This window comes from Heterocephalus glaber, unplaced genomic scaffold (assembly GCF_053883595.1).
Source record: "Heterocephalus glaber isolate CG9 unplaced genomic scaffold, H.glaber_assembly_v1.0 deba00001553, whole genome shotgun sequence".
Lineage (NCBI taxonomy): Eukaryota > Metazoa > Chordata > Mammalia > Rodentia > Bathyergidae > Heterocephalus > Heterocephalus glaber.
In genome coordinates, this window is record NW_028258344.1 from 8,718,314 (window position 1) to 8,739,058 (window position 20,745).

General features: G+C 35.3%; 1 long non-coding RNA gene across 3 annotated transcripts in view; it reads right to left on the reverse strand.

Moving 5' to 3' along the window:
* Nucleotides 1–20,745, reverse strand: part of LOC147824131 (uncharacterized) — a 518,026-nt gene that overhangs the window by 390,204 nt on the left and 107,077 nt on the right. For 2 of the 3 annotated variants that reach the window (XR_015442705.1, XR_015442706.1), the window contains exons 1-2: nucleotides 9,033–9,148; nucleotides 7,107–7,220 (exon numbers count right to left, since the gene is read on the reverse strand). The exons of the other annotated variant lie outside the window; for it this stretch is intronic. This is a non-coding gene — a long non-coding RNA (uncharacterized LOC147824131). Of the gene's footprint in view, nucleotides 1–7,106; nucleotides 7,221–9,032; nucleotides 9,149–20,745 lie in introns of those variants that run through there. 3 annotated transcript variants of the gene reach the window in all.

Below are 20,745 nucleotides of genomic sequence, written 5' to 3' on the forward strand. Positions count from 1 at the left end.
CACTCCTGTTCAATATAGTTTTGGAAACATTAGCCACAGCAATTACACAAGAGAAAGAAATAAAAGGAATAAAGTTAGGAAACAAAGAAGTCAAATTGTCGTTATTTGCAGATGACATGATACTCTATATAGAAGACCCCAAGAACTCCACCAAAAGTCTTCGAGAATGAATAACCAAATTCACTCAAGTAGCTGGATACAAGGTCAACACACAAAAATCAATAGCTTTCCTCTACATGAACAACAGACTCACTGAGAGAGAAATAGGACAAACAATTCCTTTCACAATAACATCCAAAAAACTGAAATACCTAGCAATCAACCTAACAAAAGGAATCAAAGACCTCTACTCTGAAAACTATAGCAATCTGAAAAGAGAGATTGAATGTGTAATCAGAAAATGGAAAGACATCTCTTGCTTCTGTGTATGAAGAATCAACCTAGTGAAAATGGCCATACTTCCAAAACTGCTATATAGATTTAATGCAATCCCAATTGAAATCCTAGCAGCATACTTCATGGACCTTAAGAAAACAATCAAAAAATTTGTTTGGAAAAAGAAGAGACCTAGAATAGGAAAAGCAATTCTAAGCAACAAAGACAGGGCAGGGGGTATCCCAATCCCCAACTTGAAAGTATACTACACAGCTACTGTGATCAAAACAGCATGGTACTGGCAAAGAAACAGACCCGAAGATTTGTGGAACAGATTAGAGGATGCAAAAACAACTCTAGACACACACAGCCATCTCATCTTCAATAAAGGAGCCAAAGACTCTCATTGGAGGTAAGATAGCCTCTTTAAAATGGTGGTGGAGAAATTGGGTTTCAACTTGCCAGAGATTAAAACTAGACCTATATCTCTCACCATGCACTAAACTAAAATCAAAATGGATTAAAGATCTAAATATTAAAACAGAAAGGCTGAACCAGTTGGAACAGAGGTAGGTAGAACTCTTGAAGACATTGGTGTAGGAAAAGATTTTATGAACAAAACCTCAGTTCCCTTGAACAAGCACAAACAATCAAGTAGTGGGATCTGTTCTTATTAAAAGGCTTCTGCACAGCAAGAGAAACCACCAGCAGTGTGAAGAGACAACCCACAATGTGGGAAAAAATCTTCACCTGTTGTTTCTCAGACAAAAGTCTACTATCTAGAATCTATAAAGAACTTAAAAAAAACAAACCTCCAAAATTTAAAGACCCGATCTGAAAATGGGCATTTGAAATGAACAGACATTTCTTAGACAAAGAAGTAGAAATAGCAAATAAACATATGAAAAAATGTTCAACATCACTGGTCATTCGAGAGATGCAAATGAAAACTCCACTGAGATTCCACCTCACTCCAGAAAGAATAGCTGCTATCATGAAATCAACCAATAACAAATGCTAGGGGGGCTGTGGGGAAAGAGGAACCCTGCTCCACTGCTGGTGGGAGTGTAGACTGGTGCAACCGCTGTGGAAATCAGTATGGAGATACCTCAAAGAACTAGGGCTGCAAGTCCCATTTGATCCAGCTATTCTTCTGCTGGCTATCTTCCCAAAAGAATTAAAAGAATCAGACCATAGTGATACATGTGCATTCATGTTCATAGCAGCACAATTCGTGATAGCTAAAACTTGGATGCAACCCAGTTGCCCATCAACTGGAGACTGGATAAAGAAAATGTGGTTTTTTATATAAAATGGAGTACTACTCAGCCATAAAGAATGAGAAACTAGAGACATTTATTGCTAAATAGATGCATATTAAGGTGATACTCTTTTTTTTTTTTTTTTTTTTTTTTTTGGTACCAGGGATTGAACTCGGGTCCTTGTGCTTGCAAGGCAAGCAATGGAACCACTAAGCTAAATCCCCGGCAAGGTGATACTCTTAAGTGAAATATATAGGACACACGTGTAAATACCAAATAGTTTGTCTAGTGTGAGAACCTGAAAGTGTAAATAAGGACTAAAAGGTATAATAGATAATGTGAAGTAGGAAGAAAAGTTGGAAGGGGGAAGGGGAAGTGGGATGGGTAGTGGAAAAGAAAGAAAGGAATGGAACTAATATGCAAAAAAGAAAAAACAGAAACAAAGTCTTTGTAAATAGGGAGGGGTGGAGGAGTTGAAGGGAGGGCCGGGGAATGGGGAAAAAATAAGAACCAAGATGGATTATGTAAAGTGTAAATTTTCAATGATGAATGTCATTATATTGTATACCTTAAATGTACCAATAAAATTAATTTTAAAAAAGAAATAAATTAGATAAAGCCATCTTAGAAAGTGATATATTAAAAAATGAATTTCAGAAAAGCCACTTAATCAGCTGGGCATCTGAAATTGCTTATTTTTAAGTAGTAATGGAAAAATATTTTAGCTTTTCAGTAACTCTAGAATTTCATGATTCTGAGAGCACATTCACATTTCTAGTTATGAATAAACTCACTATAGTCTCATAGATTCTTCAATGACATTACCCAAAATCACAAATTAAAAAAATTTAAATATATACCTCTCTTAAAATTGATGCATTTATTTGAAAACCACAAAACAAATTTTGCAATGGACTAGACTTTAAAAATGATGTGGTGATTCCTGCCACGTATGCGCAAGGTCTGGAGTTTGATCCCTGGTACCAAAAAAAAAAAAAAAAGATGCAGAGAAATTGAAATTAATTCCTTGACTGCAGTACTAGGAGTGGTTATATGAGTCACCTTTCAAAATATATGCTCTTCCTCTCTCCCCTCTACCAATCATTCATTTTATTACTATACTTATCTTCCTAAATTCATCCTCCCATTTCAGCCCTTTTTGAATATTCTGTTACTGTAGCCCATGACCCAAAGAATTCTCCTACACCTCCACCAGGGACTTTTCACAAAATACCCTTTTTGTAGCTATGCAATATTTTGTTTTGTTCTCTGTGTGGACTTTCAATCTTATTCCTCTTGAGGCCAGGTGAGTCCTTAAGTTACAATCTGCTTTTCTTCTACTCCTCATGTTGGACTTGAGAAATGAGAGGAAGCCTGGTAAATAATAGAATTTCTTTTATTACTGCCAGCCCATTACACTGCCTCCTTCTTTAAAAAATAAATTAAGAAATGAAAATCATATTGATGATTACATTTCTGTGAATATATGCTATTCTATTCCTCCTGATATGCTATCCCCCTGCCCCCCCTTTGTTTACTTTCCAAACAAGGTTAATTGAAGACCTTAAAAATTATCTCAGTCTTACTCTTCAGCTCACCTTTTAGGAAATTTAAGAGTCTATGGGGGAATATCCTCAACCCTAAACTGGATTCCTGGACCTCATTGTTTTCATTTCCTTTGCCCTTATTCTATTTCAGACATCCACCCCGCATGCTCCATCCTGGAATTTGTCAAGCCTATGCATCGCTTTATGGCTGAAATCTGAACCTCTGGTATATAAATATGCAATCCAAATACTGGTGGAACTTCAAGTTCTTGGTGAGCAAATTGATTCCTGTGGCTTTAGCAACAGATTAGGCTGAATCTCTCCCCTCATTTCTACTACCTTGGGGACATTTTAACATAGAGGTCCATGAGTACTCTACATCTGGCAGAATGCCAATGAAACTTTCTATTTGAAATAATACTTCAAAGAATAAATTTTCTACAAAAGTGAGCTTCTACTTTTGATGTTCATGTTTCTATTAATGGCATAACCAGTCCACAAGTTACAAAACTTTACGTTCATTTAACCTTAAATTATCCTTCCTTCTTTTGAAATGCCTCTAAAATCCACCTTGTCTTTTCAACTGATGTCCCTACTATAGTTCTTAATCATCACCATTTAACCAGAGAAAAGTTATTGGAATTAACTTCTGTGTTACCTTTTGTCATAAGTAACTGATGAAAAGAAATGGCTTGTTTTGGTTTTCAGTTTTGGAGTTTTCAGTCCAAAATTGGGTAGGCTCATGCTTTGAACTTCTGGTGGGTGTGCCAGATAGCAATTACAGGAAAGATAAGGTAAAGCAAAGCCAATGATCTCAGAAGGCAAGAAACAAAGAAAATAAGTAAGGGCCTGAGATCCTACAATCCCCTTCAATGGCATGCCCTCTTGGGTATACCCAAGGACTTCCCATAAGACCTTACATCCCAAAAGTCCATACCACCATGCAAAAATGCCACCTTTGGGACCAAGCTTTTAACAAATGGATCTTTGGGAGACATTCAAAATCCAAACTGCAACAATTATCTGAAAGCCTCTCATCTCTGAGACCATGATTTCCACAGTATTCAATAAATATATGTATGAGTAGTTTATGTTGGCATGCGCAAATGGATCAGTTCTAGAATTAATAAATTAGACATTAGATATATAAAAGTAAAATGTGAGTCGTTTCATTGTTCAAAAACTTTCTTTTTGGCTCTTCTGTATCTTTTATATAAGTCATTTTCATTCAAACTCTTTCTTAGATCACTGGTTCTCATAGTGTGGTTCCCAAGACCAACAATAGCACCATTACTTTGAAAAGTTAGAAGTGAAATTCTGTGGGCCTCACTCCATCCTGCTGACTCAGAAGCACTGGGTGTTTAAATAAATTTTCTAGGTATTCTGAACACATACCAATTTGGAGATTATGTTCTCAGCATCATACATTTTAATGTCATTATTTCTATTTCTATAAAAGATAAACTCTATTTCAAGCTCCAATCAAATGCTATCTTTTGAAAATTTCCTTGCTCTTCTACTAGGTTCTCATTACTAGTTTTGTTCACTAATTCCTGCTCTTAACTCCTCTCTTTCCTTTAAAAGGGATTAATGGCATTCATACATACTATCAGAAAGTTTATACTTGTTATTCCTTTCTCATTCATACCAAATTCCACTATAATTTTCATTCAGTGTCACTAACTCATCATACATACCTTCAATGTGAAACATTTTAACCCCAAGAAATGAAAATTTCATACCTCTGTTATCTGACCCTTTTTCCAATAATTCAACTTCCATTGTCTCATTCCAGGTTTTAACACAAACTGTTAACTACAAGAAGGATTTCTTTTTTTATTTTATTTATTCTTTTAGCATGGCTAATGGTCTTTGATTCTCCTCATAGTCTTTCACAATGTCCTCAAAGTGATTTTTTCAAAATTTTTAATCTGATTGGGACACTTTCTTACAACTCATTAGGAGTTCTCCATGTTATTCAGGATACAAATCACCTTAACTCCAAAATAGACTACTTTCTATGGATATGTCTAGCTTTATTATATGCAAATTTTTGTTCAAATATGGCTTCTCATTCAAATCTCCATTTGTTCCATTGTCTTGCATTTGATCCAGCCAATAAATAACTAATTAAAAAGTTCTCTTAGATGTTCCTCCAATGTCTTATTTTATTACCAAACTTCTGTGTTTCTATATCTCTTTGGGTATGATTTTTATCATGGTACTCTGTACTCTTGTTTGCTTCTTTAACTCCTAGATTAAAATCACAGCAAGGAGAATGTGTCTTATTAGACATGGCATCCCCAGCTCCTAGCTTGCTTCCTAGAAAACCTCTTCAGTTGTTTACTAAACAAATGATGACATGAATGCAGTTATGCTACATACAAACAAGCAGCTTAGAGTATATTACATTCACCAAGGTAATTATTGCCCATGTCAGTGATAGGTCTCCAATTCATTAGACAAATGTATGATAATAGATATTTCAAAATTATAATATACAAATTATTTATATTTTACATGTGAATAAGACTGAAGACATTCTAAGATTTATTTCAGAGATCTAGATTTTATATCTTATTGTATTTTTTTCAAGAAAAGTGCATCACAAGCCTTGGTCATAAGTGATCACTTATTTCTTTATATAGATTGTAATGCTGAGGCCAGAGCTTCAGTGCATCAGGGATAAGGCAAGCTCTAATCTGGAGGACCATGATTTCTTTTTGCTATCTACAGAAGTTTGAGTTTCTAGCTAAGGAGTTTGAGAAAAGTTTCCAGAAGTTTGGGAAAATTCAGCTAAGAGAAAAAGGGAGAGCTTCCATGAAACCCAAATGGTGGCTACTCAGTGATACTGTTTGTAGAAGCCTACTGCTGCCCCATATCACTCACTCTATTGCCTAGAAAACAAATTGAAGAAAAGATCTCATAATGAAAGTCTTCCTTCTGATTGTCAGCATTAAGTACATTTAAAGTTGCCACTTTTACTATGAACAAGGCTGCCTTATTAAATAGATACAATTCAGCCAAAATTTACAAAGTGCATACTATGTGCCAGGTACTTTTTGGCTTCTGAGTATTTAGCATGATAACTGTTTGTTAAAAGTACAACTTTCGTGATTACAGGGAAAAGAGACCTTAACCAAGTAATTAAGACTTATATCACATACTTTGTTCTTTTCTAAGAGTATTATATTTCTAAAACCACCTTTCCATAACCTAGTTTTACTGCTAGATGATCAATTCACTCATGTCAACCTAGAGGTGATCAAATATGGGAATCTTTGGTTACTTAAATTGTAGTAAAGACTGTGCTCTATTGCATGTTTTGTAAGTATTTTATTTTCTTTTCCTTTCTTTTTTTGGTACCGGGGATCAAACTCGGGTCCTTGCGCTTGCGCAGCAGGCAGCGAAACCACTGAGCTAAATCCCCGGCCCTTTGTAAGTATTTTCCCATGACTTCTACAATCTTCTTTTTTTTTTGGACCAGGGATGGAACTCTGGACCTTGCGCTTGTGAGACAGGTGGCAGAACCACTTGAGCTAAATCCCTGGCCCGACTTCTACAATCTTAACATGACCTAAACTTGTGATTTCCTATTTTGTTCAAGAAATAATAAATGAATAGATACTGCCTCACTAATTTAGAGGTAAGTACCAAAGAGCAATGATCCTATGTTGGAAGGTAGAAAAATGTTTAAAAATAAAAATAAAAAGGATGAGTTACAGTTAAGCTAATGTACATCCACATTATCATTGTCTCCCTTTGCACTATCTGGCAATCCTGTGGCAAATCAGTGTAATTCATTCCATGAAAAGGGTCCACTTGATTTTATGGGTTTGCTGGTCCCAGAATGCACCTGAGTTTAGAGAAGAATCTTTCATAGATGTTCTACTGCTGGTATCCAAGAAGGAGAAGAATTTACCTGAGTTATTTTAGGAGTTCAAGAAGAATTTCAAAGAAGTCAGGTTTGGGGGGGCCTGTAAGGAAGCTCCGTGGAATATCCAGCAGTCAGGAACCATAGACGATCTGGCATGCACTGTGAAAGATCAATTAATATTTCTCCATATTTAACATCTTAAAGAATGAGTCATTTTGGTCTGATTTTATGTAGGACTTCTATGCACTGCAATTAAACCAAAACAATGTAAAATAAATTTTGAAATATGAGGCCTTCAGGATCAGTGTCAACTTTATACATAGACTAGGAAACAAACCAGGCCATCATTGTTTTCTCTTTATTCCTAGATAATGAAAATGAAGTAAGAAAAAAGTGGATGTGGGAACCATGGTGCTTGCATACTATGATACGAAGAACTCTTTCTCGTATCCTAACAATTTTTTTTCTGTTCTGATCACTGAAAACAGAGATCATTTCAATGGTCATGGTAACTGCTAAATTTCTTGATGACATGTGCCAGTGCAACCAGTTCTCAGAGAAAACAATGCTTGGCGTTGTTTTATGCAATTAGAAAGGTACAGATTTCTGAGGGTATTAACTCTAGACTTAAAACATGCCATTTTCTTCTGAGAAAGAAGTTTGCAAAACTTTTATATGCATTGAGAAAAGGAGGAAATAAATAAAAAAGAATTAATCGGGGGACAAAGCACTCAAATTAACCCCAGGAAGAGACAATTCAATCTCAACCTTCTTCCTTTTGAACCCATAGAGTCATTTCTTCTTCCATCAGTTTTCTACCTATCTACTTGTTTTTCACATATTTTCTTATGACTATTCTCTTTTTATCTGGTTGTTGGTTTCAGAGGCTGTGCAAGAAAAATAATGAAAATGACATTAAATCCAGTCAGATTTGCAATTGGTTAGTAGCTCTGGATTTCAAGCGGGAATAAGGTTAAAATTACTTGCCTTAAAAAGGGTCTTGGTAATTAGTTGTAAAATGTAATTGTCTGTGCTTTTTCTATTCTTAGTACCCAGACTGAATAAAAATTTGTCATATTTCTTTATGATTATTCATCTCTTTCTATTGGGGAGGGGATGAGAAAAGTGCGTTTGAGTTTAAACTTTCAAAAAATTTAATGACCCTTTTTAAAGCCCTCTCTGTATGATGTTTAACGATAGAGTTCCAGCAGATATAATCTCAAAATAAAGTGAAAAAATAGCTCCTTCTTCCCAAGGTAAATGTTTTTTTCCCCAAGTCCAGTGTCCTACTTATAATTTTTCATTCATGTAGAGAAAATAGAGTCCTTAGTTATTCTAAGGTGCTAAAATTTTAACATACAAAAGTATTTGGCTCAGGAAAAAAATTTCATCAGGCATTAGTTTTAATGGGAAATTTTATATAATTTCTAAAGCATCACAATCAACTTAATATCTGTGAAAACATTATTCAATAAAAAAATATATTTAAATTACTTATTTAATGACATTGTCAAAATGGACTGCTAACTACTTTTTCTTAAATCTGCTCATCCTTTACACTATATCTCATTAATAGTTATACTTCTTTGATTACAACTACATAATATCTGTTTTTGTTTTTGTTTTTCTTGGTACCGGGGACTGAACTCGGGACTTTGTGATTGCGAGGCAGGGGCTGGAACCACTGAGCTAAATCCCCGGCCCCATCTACCTAATATTTGTGTTTGAGGCCAAATAAGCTTTAAACTATATCTGGGACTCAAATATGTGCCCCTCTAACATCATGTAAACAAGAAATTGAATGTTTACTCTTACAAAGGCTAAAAGCCAGGTAAACAGAAAGAGTAAAGAATATTCCTTTCTGTTGAGAGAGAAGCTAGTTAGGAAAAATGCTGGAGCTGCTGACTGGATGGTGCCTTTTAATTCAATTTAACTCCATTTTGTTCAATTCAACACATATTAAATGCCTACCATTTGTAAGAGCCACGATGGTGTAGCACAGCAGATGTTTAGAAATTCAGGCTTAGAGAAGATTTTGGAAATGATCTATTCCATTAGGTTTCATGTTGTACCCCATAGGTAGCCCTGAAGAGCATAGAAGAAGAAAAGGTTAGATGAGCTCCTTCCTCTTCAGCAGAGGATGCTTTGCTTGGATCTAATTCATATATTGGGTACAAAATAAGACTAATTCTGAAGTGTGTTTTATAACTAAAAATAAAGTTCAAAAAGTCTCAAATGTAGCCTACTCCTCAAAATTCAAAGGTAAGGAAAATATGACAGAGTAAAGTCACTTTATAAATTATCATAAATACTGTATGGCAAAATTAACAGCTCTGTTTCATACAGTTTTTAAGCCAACAAAGCAGTTTAATTGATGGAATCAAGATCAGTGCTTCATAAGGGCTAAGAGCTTTTAAAACATTTATAATGAAACACAGGCATAATTTTAATATAATCTCTAGGGTATATCCTAGTGATGCTATCTTCTACTTCCTCAAGGTACGTTTTCATTGCCAGGGTCTCATTTACAAAAAAAAAAAAGGCAATACATTAAAGCAGCAAAACATAATCCTAGACTCATCCCAAGACCTAGGAGAGGCAAAAAGAGGAATAAATAAGTTTAGAAAATGGGACCCAGAGTATGATTTAATGGGAAAGAAATCGGACTACCTCTAAAAGAATATAAGAAATACTGTGTGGCGTGTTGTTTGGGAAATGGAATGGAAAACAAAATGAGGGCTGAAAACCAAGCTGAGTGTGACGACGGAGATGGCAAGGAGAAAAAAATTATTTAGGAGGAACATAATAATCAAAAGGTAAGTAAATACTATATGTATACATTAGTACATTATCTACAAAATAATTAGTACATTATCTACAAGAATTTCTTATTCAGAAACTTTAACCTGGAAGTCTGATTTGATTCAGCAACTACTCATTAGCCTCTTTTGCTACGTTGCTTTAAAATATTGAATAAAATTAAGAGACCTACATAATTTTTCTTCATATATTATTATACGTCTAGTTTTCTTATACCAGGTGTGTTTAATGACTTTTGGTTTTCAAAATGAGTGTGCTCTACTGTTTTATCAGCAGAAGTGGACTCGCTCAGTTTTATCTGTATCTCAGCACCTGATTTACCTAATAAGGGGCCTCTGGCTGGATGACAGATGCAAATGATATCCACAGAACAAAGCAAAGACATCTGATTCATGCAGGCAGAGTTGACCCAGAACTTCAGCATCATAGCCTATGTTAAGTATTCATTTCTCTAAGTACTAATTTCTTCATTTCTCCGAAGGCAAATCTCATTTATTATCAACCTCCAACTATTTTTCCAGACTTGGTTTCAGCCATAACTTCTGTCGGACTTGGCCTATCTCTTAGGTAGATACTTCCACGATTGCTTAAAAATGATTATTATTTTAGTTCTTCTAGCTCACCATTTCTCTCACCCTAAGGAGTTCTAGTTCTGAAAAACCCAGAGGTAGTAAATTATAGTAATACATCATTAAGAACAATAGATGCGGTACCAGAACTATGATATAAAATACAATTAAAAGTCTTTTAAAAAGAAAAACTAAAATGTAGCTCTAGTTCTAGATTTATATAACCCAAAATTATAGAAGAACATTAAAATGAAATGTTACAGCTAATGAACATTATGTAGCAAAGGTAATTCAAATACGCATTGCAATATATTAGCTTGCACTATAGGAGGAAAAAGCAAAAGAAAAATTATGAGCATCGCAGAGGCACAAAGCTCACTTTAAGTAACTGAAAACAATTGACAAAAGTTATTCGCAATTATTGTAACTCTTTCTCAGTAAGCATACCTTGGTGGCCTATTATGGTTAATGCCAGATTGATATTTAATACTGGTGTAGTGACATATCTTGTTAAGACAAAATATAATGGGATTGTCCAAAAAGATTTTTCCAATTACAAACCTTTGTTTTCATCTGAGGTGTTCCATTAAGCTATACATTTTCCAGAAAGAAGCATTATTTAAAAATGTGATACTATGTCATATCAACATGATCTTTTCTGGAGGAAAACATGGAGTAGTCTATTGAGGATGAATTTTTTATGAAAATATTTGAAATATTTGTATGCCTTCCTAACCCGAACTTTTAAGTAAGAGCTTGATATTCTTTTTGATTCTAGAAATATGTTTCTAATATCTTTAAGGAAACTTTTAATTTCCTATATTTCTACAGTTCTTTAGTCAACAGCCCTGATAATAAAATGCATACTTATCAAATTCATGGCACCAAGTTGGGTATAATGTAAAATATTTTGAGAGATAGTATATGTGCTCTCAAAACAAGCACAATACTTTGAGAGATAGTATCATCATTTCAAATAATCTGAACATCTTCTAGCAGTCAGAAAGAAAAGAAGAAAAGTGAAAAAGAGAAAGTAAATCTCAAAAGCAAATTCAGTGCCACAGAGCCAGAGTAGGCAAAGGGATAAATAGGCAATTAATATAGTAGAATTTATCTATAATATTACAGAATTTTAAATTGAGTGATTAGCATAAAAATGCATAAACAATCGAGTAGTTCTCTTACTGCACTTGGTCAGGTTTAAGGCTATCCAGTTTGAGGACTCCATATCAAAACGAAAAATCCATCTTTTAGAATGAGAAATGTCAGGACAAAGGGTTGGCAAAATACAACCTACAGGTCAAATTCACTCTGAGACTGAGTTCGTAAATAAAGTTTTATTAGAAAACAGCCATGCTCATTCATTTCTGTATTGTCTATTGCTACTTTCACTCAAAACAAAGAAATTGAGTATTTGTGACTGACTGCATAGCTTGCAAATCCATTGTTTACCGCCATAAAAAGTCTTCATACTCTGATCTAGACCATGCATACACATCAACATTGTCTTTGGAATAACAATCCAAATAATTGCAATGATGCCTTCTATAGAAACACGTCATTGTTAACTTTGCAACTATACTTGGAAGATATACATATTTTTTCTTCCTTCATATGTTAAAAAAGTGGTATGTCTTACAAACTTCAATATTAACATTGTGGTAACTTCTGCTATTCATTAACTGAACAATCTTTGGTTGGATTCTTTCCTATTCTAGTTTTTGTTACTGTTCTGGTCAAATTCAGTGTTCTTGATGCCAACACATTCAACATTATCAAACTTCAACACTTCAAACTATCAACACTATCAACACTTCAAAATTCCTCGGCCTACTTATCTCCAAAACTTTGACCTTCTCTAATATGTTTTTGCTCATTTACAAGGTAGAAATAATTCTGTCATCTAAGATTGCTGTGAGACTAGATGATATACAGTATGATAATCATTTCATCTCATGATGATGTAAAAGCTTTAAATTTGAGACAGGACCCAAGGTGCCAGGATGGTACAATGTCTCCTTTGGGTCTTCTCACTTTGATTATCCTTTCTCTTAGTATCCCTAAAAAATATGCTTCCATAAATATGTATGGGTTTATCATACTGTATTAACCAGATTTCCATCACTATGACAAAATATCTGAGGCAATAAACTTAAAATGAAGAAAGGTTTATTTTGGTTCATAATTTTGGAGATTTCAGTTCATGGTTAGCTAACCCATTGCTTTTGAGCCTGTGGTGAGGCAGCACATCATGGCAAGGAGCAGGTAGTGAACCAAAGCTGTTGAAGCAGAGAGAGAATGAGGCCAGGGTCACCATACCATCTCAATGGCATACCTCCAGTGATCTAACTTCTTTTCACTTGGCCTTACTTCCTAAAGCTTCCACCACCTTCCAGTAGCACTGCAGGTTGGGGACTAAGCCTTTAACATATGGGCCTTTGTGGAATATTTAAGATCCAAACTATAGCAAACATATACTTTCGAATTCTTGTTTCCATTAAATCTAAATTTCTTTTATTCATCTGCATCCCCATCCCCACTTAGTTCTCAAGTTTTTTTTCTGATACCGAGTTATCACTCAACCCCTCTTTTGCCATTTCTCCTGCCCAACATCCACTCTTATAAATAAATAAATAAATAAATATCCCTGACACAGCAGGTTCACTTAGAATCCTCTTAATCTCAATGCTATTTTCAGACTTCTACTTTGATACTTCCATTAAAAGTCACCCATTCTTTAGTCAAATACTGTCCTACTATACCATTTCCTACTTTTTTTCATAATAATCCACCAATTATAGAGCCACATCCTCAAATTTGATACTGACTCACATTCTCTACACCCTATCTTCTTACATCAACCTAATAGACTTTATCATTGTTGAAAAGAATGCATTCACTAACATATTATCAATATTTTTGAGCCTCTTAACTGAAGCAATCTTCTACCTCTATTGTGGTTTAGCCACACATTTCTATGGTAACTTTGTTATTACCTGTGTTTGATCCACTTCTGCAATATTGTACTTTAATACCCTACACTCTAGGCACAACCTTGTATCCTCATTTTCTCATTTCTTCATTTTCACTCCACAATTCACAAAGACATGACATTTCCTTAGATCTTCTGGGATCTTTCCTCGTTTTCCATGCTTTACAACTTCCTAGTTTCATGTCTATTTGTATTCAGCACAGACATCTCCCTCCAAAATTGTATCTTTGTTGAAAAATGTCATTTTGCCACATTCCTCATAAATCTTTACTCTGAAATCTATCCAAACACCTACTGTGGACACTAAGGACAGGGTCAGCAAGAGTGGATCCACTGTAAATAGACAGTGGATTCTAGGAACAAGGTGGGGCACATGCTTGTTTCTAAACAACCAATCTTCCTGTGTCCCAAGTTTGTCGATGTTAGCAATATTCTGCTAATAATAAATTTTGGATTCATTAGTGACTCTTTTCTTACATTCATCTAACAATATTTACAGTGGTTTGGTCTTTTCTATTTTCAATTATCATTGAAATTCAAAATTCAAGCTTTTGTCATTTAATACCTACATCATTGTACAACATCCCAATTAATTACTTTTTCTTTGCCTCCTACCCAGTATTGCCTGATTAAATTTCTAAAAGAAATACTTTAATCTTATGCCTATAACAGATAACATTCAAGTATCTCTAACAGTAGCTTTTGGCACTTAAAATTAATTCCATAATCTTTAATCTCACATTGAGGAGCTCTGTATCCTGCTCAACACTTCCCTTCTGGTTTCTAATTGTTCATTATGCTCCTGCATGTTGCCTACATTTTTTATTATCTTAGACTTCGTACCCATTTCACAACATGTTTTGCATTTATTTCTCTGACCTGCATGCTTTTCTACTACCTGAAGGGCTCACACCACCCCTTCCTCCTCTTTTATGTTTTGTAAAATTCTTCCCAGTCAATAAATGTCTCTTCTTTTATAAGGGACTCCTTACTCTTTAACTGTTCTCTCACCTTTTTCATACCTTCTTGATACCAAAGTGTAATACTTGAACCAGCAGCATTAATTATGTCAGGGGCCATGCCCCAAGAATTACTGAATTAGATTTTATATTGAAAAGAAAAAGTCTATGTTATTTATACACATTAAGTCTGAATGGCATTGTTATATAGTACAACTCCTATATGACGGCCATTAAAATGGTATTTTGTATTACTTTGCATATGTGATTCCAAAAGCTATTTAAGATTAAGTCTTGGAATTTAAAAGAAAAAAACCTAGTTCCAGTGCTGACTCCATATATCTGTGTTATATTTAGAGAGTTACTGAATTTCACTGAATTTTAATTCCTCCACTGCAAAAGATGGAGACAATAATACATAATTGAAAAGTATTTGAGGACTAAATAACATTAACTTTGGTGTTAGTTCACTGCCTATAAATTTAATAAATATTGATTTTTTACATTCTCCTTCCCTTCCTGCTAGAGTGAAATTTCTTAGAGGGTAGAAATTGTGCCTTACAGAATATACAGATTGCCTAATGACTTAGGCAATTAGAAGGAAAAGCAAGCTCTGAGAGGCCAGGAAGCTTGGCTGCTTCTTTACTGCTCTATGCTCGCATTGGATGTAAAGTCTATAAGAAAAAGCTTTAAAATTCATAGATTGTGTAGTCTGGAACAGAAAAGTCTGGTGTGACTTTAATAACTGAGTTCTGACATGCATTTATTACACACAGAAGTACGTGTGTGCCTTTTATTTTTTTCTATTCCTACAAATTCTAATGTTATACATGAAAACAACTAGAGAAAATTTCTGGACTTTAAAGATGCACACAAAAACATAGCCACAAAAGACAAAAAAGTACAGCATTGGCTTTTTGTCTCTTTTTCAGTTAACCAACTATAACTGTAGGAGATGGAATGAATTTAGGTTACCTGTAAGATGAAACGAATGAGAGAAATTTGTTTAGGAATTTCCTTAAGAAGAAAAATTTTCCTACATAATAAGGCATGTATAGGTGTAATTCAATAGGAGAAAGAATTATCTCCTAATTTTCACCAAGTTGAACAATGTGGTGAGACAATATGATGGACATATGTCCTATTTACAGTATCTTTTCTAATAAGGGATTGTGTTAAAAATTGGTTGCAATGAAAAGTTGCAGTGTTTTTTAACTTACAAGATTTTTATTAATGCAAATAATTTTAATGGTCCATATTTGATGCTAAGAGTTAAATTACTTCCTCTGAATTTCAACTCTAGAATCCTGTGATGCTACGCTTTAACAGAACTGAACTGCAAGCATTTTATGATTACACAACAAATAAATTGTTTCCACATTTCTGCTCATCTGACATTGGCAATTAACATCCTTGTTATTCCATAAGAGTCTACAAGATTCCAGAGCTCTGAGGTTCATATTACATCCATTGTCATAACTACATCCTTAACCCCAAATCAGTACTTTTCTGTTTAAACCATCAGCACTTGATATGTCACTTCACATAGTAGAAATTTACATAAATCATAAATAATTCTTTATTGTATTGGTGACTGCATCAAATGTTAGGATACATTTTTAAATGACTGAATACTTTTGAGACTGTTGTAAGAACATAAAATATCAAAAGAAAGTCATAGAAAAAAATGAGTTTTCAATAAAAAGGATTAAAGGAATTTTTCTTCTTGTGTCTGTGAACCCTATCAAGAAAGAAAAAAAAGAAAGAAGAAAGAAGGAAGGAAGGAAGGAAGAAAGAAAGAAAGAAAGAAAGAGAAATTGTGTGCTGTCTTAACTGTTTTACATCTTCTTTTCAGCACTTCACCTTATATAATCTACAAGAGGCCGTCTTCAGCCCTATATCTGTCCATTAGCAGCCATACCTCATTCCTAACAAATCCAATTCCAGAAGCATGAAGAATAATAAGGCCCTGATTTTAGACTTTCCTGGAAGGGAAAGAAGAGTTTACATGAAGCATCTAGCCATACTGTCCAAAGTACGCAGAGTGTTTCACAAATCCAACCCCCAGAATCTTGCAAATACTGCTCAGAAGTTGCCCTGTGCCTCATAAGCACAGCCTCTCCCTGCAGCCTCCAGTCTCCCCTGCCTCTCTTCTACCACATCCCCTACACACAATCTCTCTGCCAACCCCACCCTTTGCAAAGTGCACATACGAACCACATTTTTACCTTCTGCAAGAAGGTCCACCCTCTTGAAGATATGAGAAATAAACCTCTAACTATAATTCAATTAATACAAAATTATAAATCAGACATAATGTGTGTTCAAAGCACATGGCTAAGTGGTAAGAAAATGAGATGGAGAACAAAGAGCATTTGTATAATTTAGCCCCTCCAAGAGCATCCAAAATGGTAAAAACAAAAAGAGAGAGAAAAAGAAGTGCAAAGAAATACAGTGAAATACAGTGACCCTCAAGTTATGACTGGCCTGACATAAGAACAACTTGGGTTATAATTGGAATTTTAGTTTTAACTTACGAACAATGTCTTGAGTTACGACCCCAATGCTGACCACTTGTGCTTCCAGATGGTCTCAGATACAGATTTAACCCTTAAAGAGTTCTAGAAGGAACATTACAACATCCTTTCTTGTGTGGAGTTCATTGAGAAATCCTGAGACAATGCCTCTCTAAGGATGCTAAGACCTGCCTATATATAGAAGAGAGACTTTGAAGGCTGTGTAGGGGAGACTGAGCCTTCATTGACCAACTTGAGTTACAGCCAGGGAATTGAGTTCGTAAGTAAAGGGTCCATAATATTTGAATGAAGGTAGTAGAAAGAAAAAACAAAATTAGGTGGAGAGATGAGGAAATGATTATCAGAGAAAAAAATATTGAAATTAAAAGAATTTCAAGAAGTATACAATGTATTTCAGACTGAAGAAATATAATGTAGGCAGGGCTGGGGATTTAGCTCAGTGGTTCCACCACCTGCCTCACAAGCTCAAGGTGCCAAATTCAATCCCCAGTACCAAAAAATGTATATATTTATATATATAACATAGGCAGACAAATGTGAAACCACAGTATGTAATTGTTTAATATCATATTAAGATAAGTGAGGAGCATAGAGAAATGTGAAGCTGAAACTAGATAGTTTGAGTTCATTTAGTTATTCCATGAGTGCATAGTGCTCCCAACCATACTGTTATAGGTGCTAGGCGGAAATGGTAACTAAAGGTACACACAAAATTCTCTCATCTAATTACATCATTATAAGGCACTATAAATAAGCAAGAATGGCAAACTGTGACAAGAAAATGAAGGCAAGTCCGGCAGTATGGAGGCCTAATATAAGGGTCTGGAATGGGGACCCAGGTGTTCTAGGAGTTCAAGGAAGGCTTCTCTGAAAAGGGATGCCAGTGTAAATGTCCACAAGACCACGCACCTCCCACCCCTAGGCAAAGGGGGGAGAGGACAAGAACATTAGAGATGGAACGGCACACTCAAAATGGATCACTGTGAGGATGAACACTGAGAGTTAAATCTGGAGAAATAAAGAGAAACTAATTTATGGATGGGGCAAAATCCATCATCAGAAACCCAGGGAACCACTGAGGATGATGAGTAGTATTGATCTGAAAAAGAAACTTTTTCTTGGCTCAAAGGATTAGTTTAGTCTAAACATTTGGCATAAAGGGTACATGTATATCCCATTTAGCAGAGGGGATGCATTTTCTAGAAATGGAAGGGCTGAATCAGCAATAACTGAACTATTCCTGTAGAGATGTGGTCTCAGCATCTAAAGAGACAAAGGAATAAGATCATTCTTTCACACTCTTCCAATCCCCTGAAATCATGGCATACCTCCAGAATTATGTGCTTGCTGCTGCACTTCACAGAATGGTTAGTCAGTGTTTCCACCCTGCACTTACATATTTGATGTCCTCTATAAAGCCAAATCACCAATACTAATTGCCTACAAACTTTCCCTGGCTTTTCTTGCCACCTCATTATGATCCTTCAGCCATTTGCAAGAAAAAATTTTATGTTTACTAAGATATTATTTTCTTATATTTTAGAGGATGGGTAGATTCATTACATCTTCTGGTTACCATCCTGAGTCAAAAACATCTGCATTAACATTAAATACTGGCAAAAGGGAGGCTAAAATTGAGAGCATTTGCAATATAGTCCACTGACATTCATTGGTGGAGAAACCAGCAGTGACTGCCACTCTAGCTCTTATTGACCAAGTGGCTCTGTGACCACACAAAGAATGGAGGACTGTATGTATTTAGGGTTGTTTTACGTATGAATATGCATATAGGTTATTCTTAGAAGAAAGATTTAGAGATATATGGCCTTATAACACATGGGGGGCCTTCCTAACAAATTGGGACCCTGTAATGAGCCTATATATAGTTGGATAGATAGTTCAAAAGTTTTAAAAAGCACAATTTTTTCTGCTTGGCAATATTTTTGTGTGATTTTAATAGAACTATCTTAACTGACTGTATTAGGAGACCATGTTTTCATGCAAGAAACATATGAAAGCATTAGTAAGATAAGCTAGAAAAGCAAGATTTTGTTGTCTTGTAATCACAAAAATGACAGCTCCAAGTTGAGAATAGATCCCTACTAAAAGTAAATACAGGTTACTCCTGACAATTTATGATATAAAATCTTATTCTCAAATCAATAACATTATAATGAGCAAACACATGTGCAAATGTAGTAACTAATAATCAGAGACAGAGTAACACGTATTCTTCTGAGGTTCACAAGGGAAAGATGAGGTAGCAATATCTGGTCTTTGAATGGAAAGGGGACAAAAAAATTAGATTACAAAAGAATGAATGAGTTGAGTGCTAAATATAGAAGAGTCCACAGAGCCTGAAGTCTTGAGAGTTTGTGTGTGTGTTGTGTGTGTGTGTGTGTGTGTGTGTGTAACACTAGCTTGTTCACTTTCACTAAATGAATAAACTCTAGACAGGAAGACAACGGGATTCATTCACTTAGCTGTTGTTAACTGACTTGGATTGACACAGCTGTGGCCTTTTCTTCTATGAAGTCTCCCTTTGCCCATTGATATATCCACAGGAGTCTCAGCTAAGATGACAATTAGAATAAGGAAATCAAGAGTACATGTTTTTTAAAAAAAAGAGAGAAAGAAAAGCTTTAATGTGGCAGAGGTATTTAGAGGGAGCAAGAGTGGATGGGAAGGAGGCCAACTCAGGGGTCACAGCAGTGGCCCTAACTACAGAATATGGTGACTTAGATTTGATCATGGCATATCACAGTAAATAACTCTGTATTTCTTAGGTGTCCCTCATCAGCCACTCTGAAGTCCCACTGCATAAAAACCTGAAACAGTTTCTGCTTGACTCAGAACACAAGTTCCAGGAAGAAGCATTGGCTGGGCATGGTAGTGCATGCCTATAATCCCAGTACTCAAGAGGTTGATGCAGGAGGATTGCAAGTTTGAGGCCAGAAGCACCTGCTGCTTTTTCTTACTCTACTTTACTCCAGTCTGTTGCCCTCTGACACTCTGATATTTCAACCTGTTTATAGAATCACTTTCTCTACCATCATTTCATCATATACTTTCAGAGCTGCCAAGTACCTCTGAAATTCCTCTGCCAGCCTCAGGGTTCAGTTTCATTTGTAGCTCTGGAAGTAAGGTGGCAGGCCACAAAGAAGTACACTGCTGTTTCACATAGCTTCACAGTAACTCTTTAAAGAGAACCTTGTTTCCACTCTCTGGATAACCACCACCACCACTACAACAAAACCCTGTAAGGAGTAAAAGACATGGTTCAGGTTACACATAATTAGTCAATGACCAGACTGATTTGAACCCAGGTCCACCTGACTTTAAAGTCCTGAACCTCCCTAGGATGTTGTGCTGGCTTCCAGTGGGACGTCTCCCCTTGGCATACTTTATAGTACACAATACCAAATAAGTTGATATAATTTTTTGAACTGCTTTCAAAATAAAGAGAGTATTGATATCTAGTTTCCTGTATGGGGCACACTATGGAGCTTTAAGGAGGATTTACCTTTTACACTGATTTTCAGCTATTTACTATTGCCAAAGGAAGATTAATCAATATAGTGTCTGCATCAATCTTATGGTTAATTTCTATGGGAAATAAGATATAATTTTTGTACAATTCTAAAAGATTCTCATTACAACTGGTAATAGCAACAGAAAATACAAGGTATCATATGGAGATCATTGGAAATGATTTAATAAAATGAACCCAGGATGATGGATATTTGAATAAAAAGAAACCAGGATAGAGGAATGACCAAGAGCTCCAAATAGCAGTCTTTCTGAAAG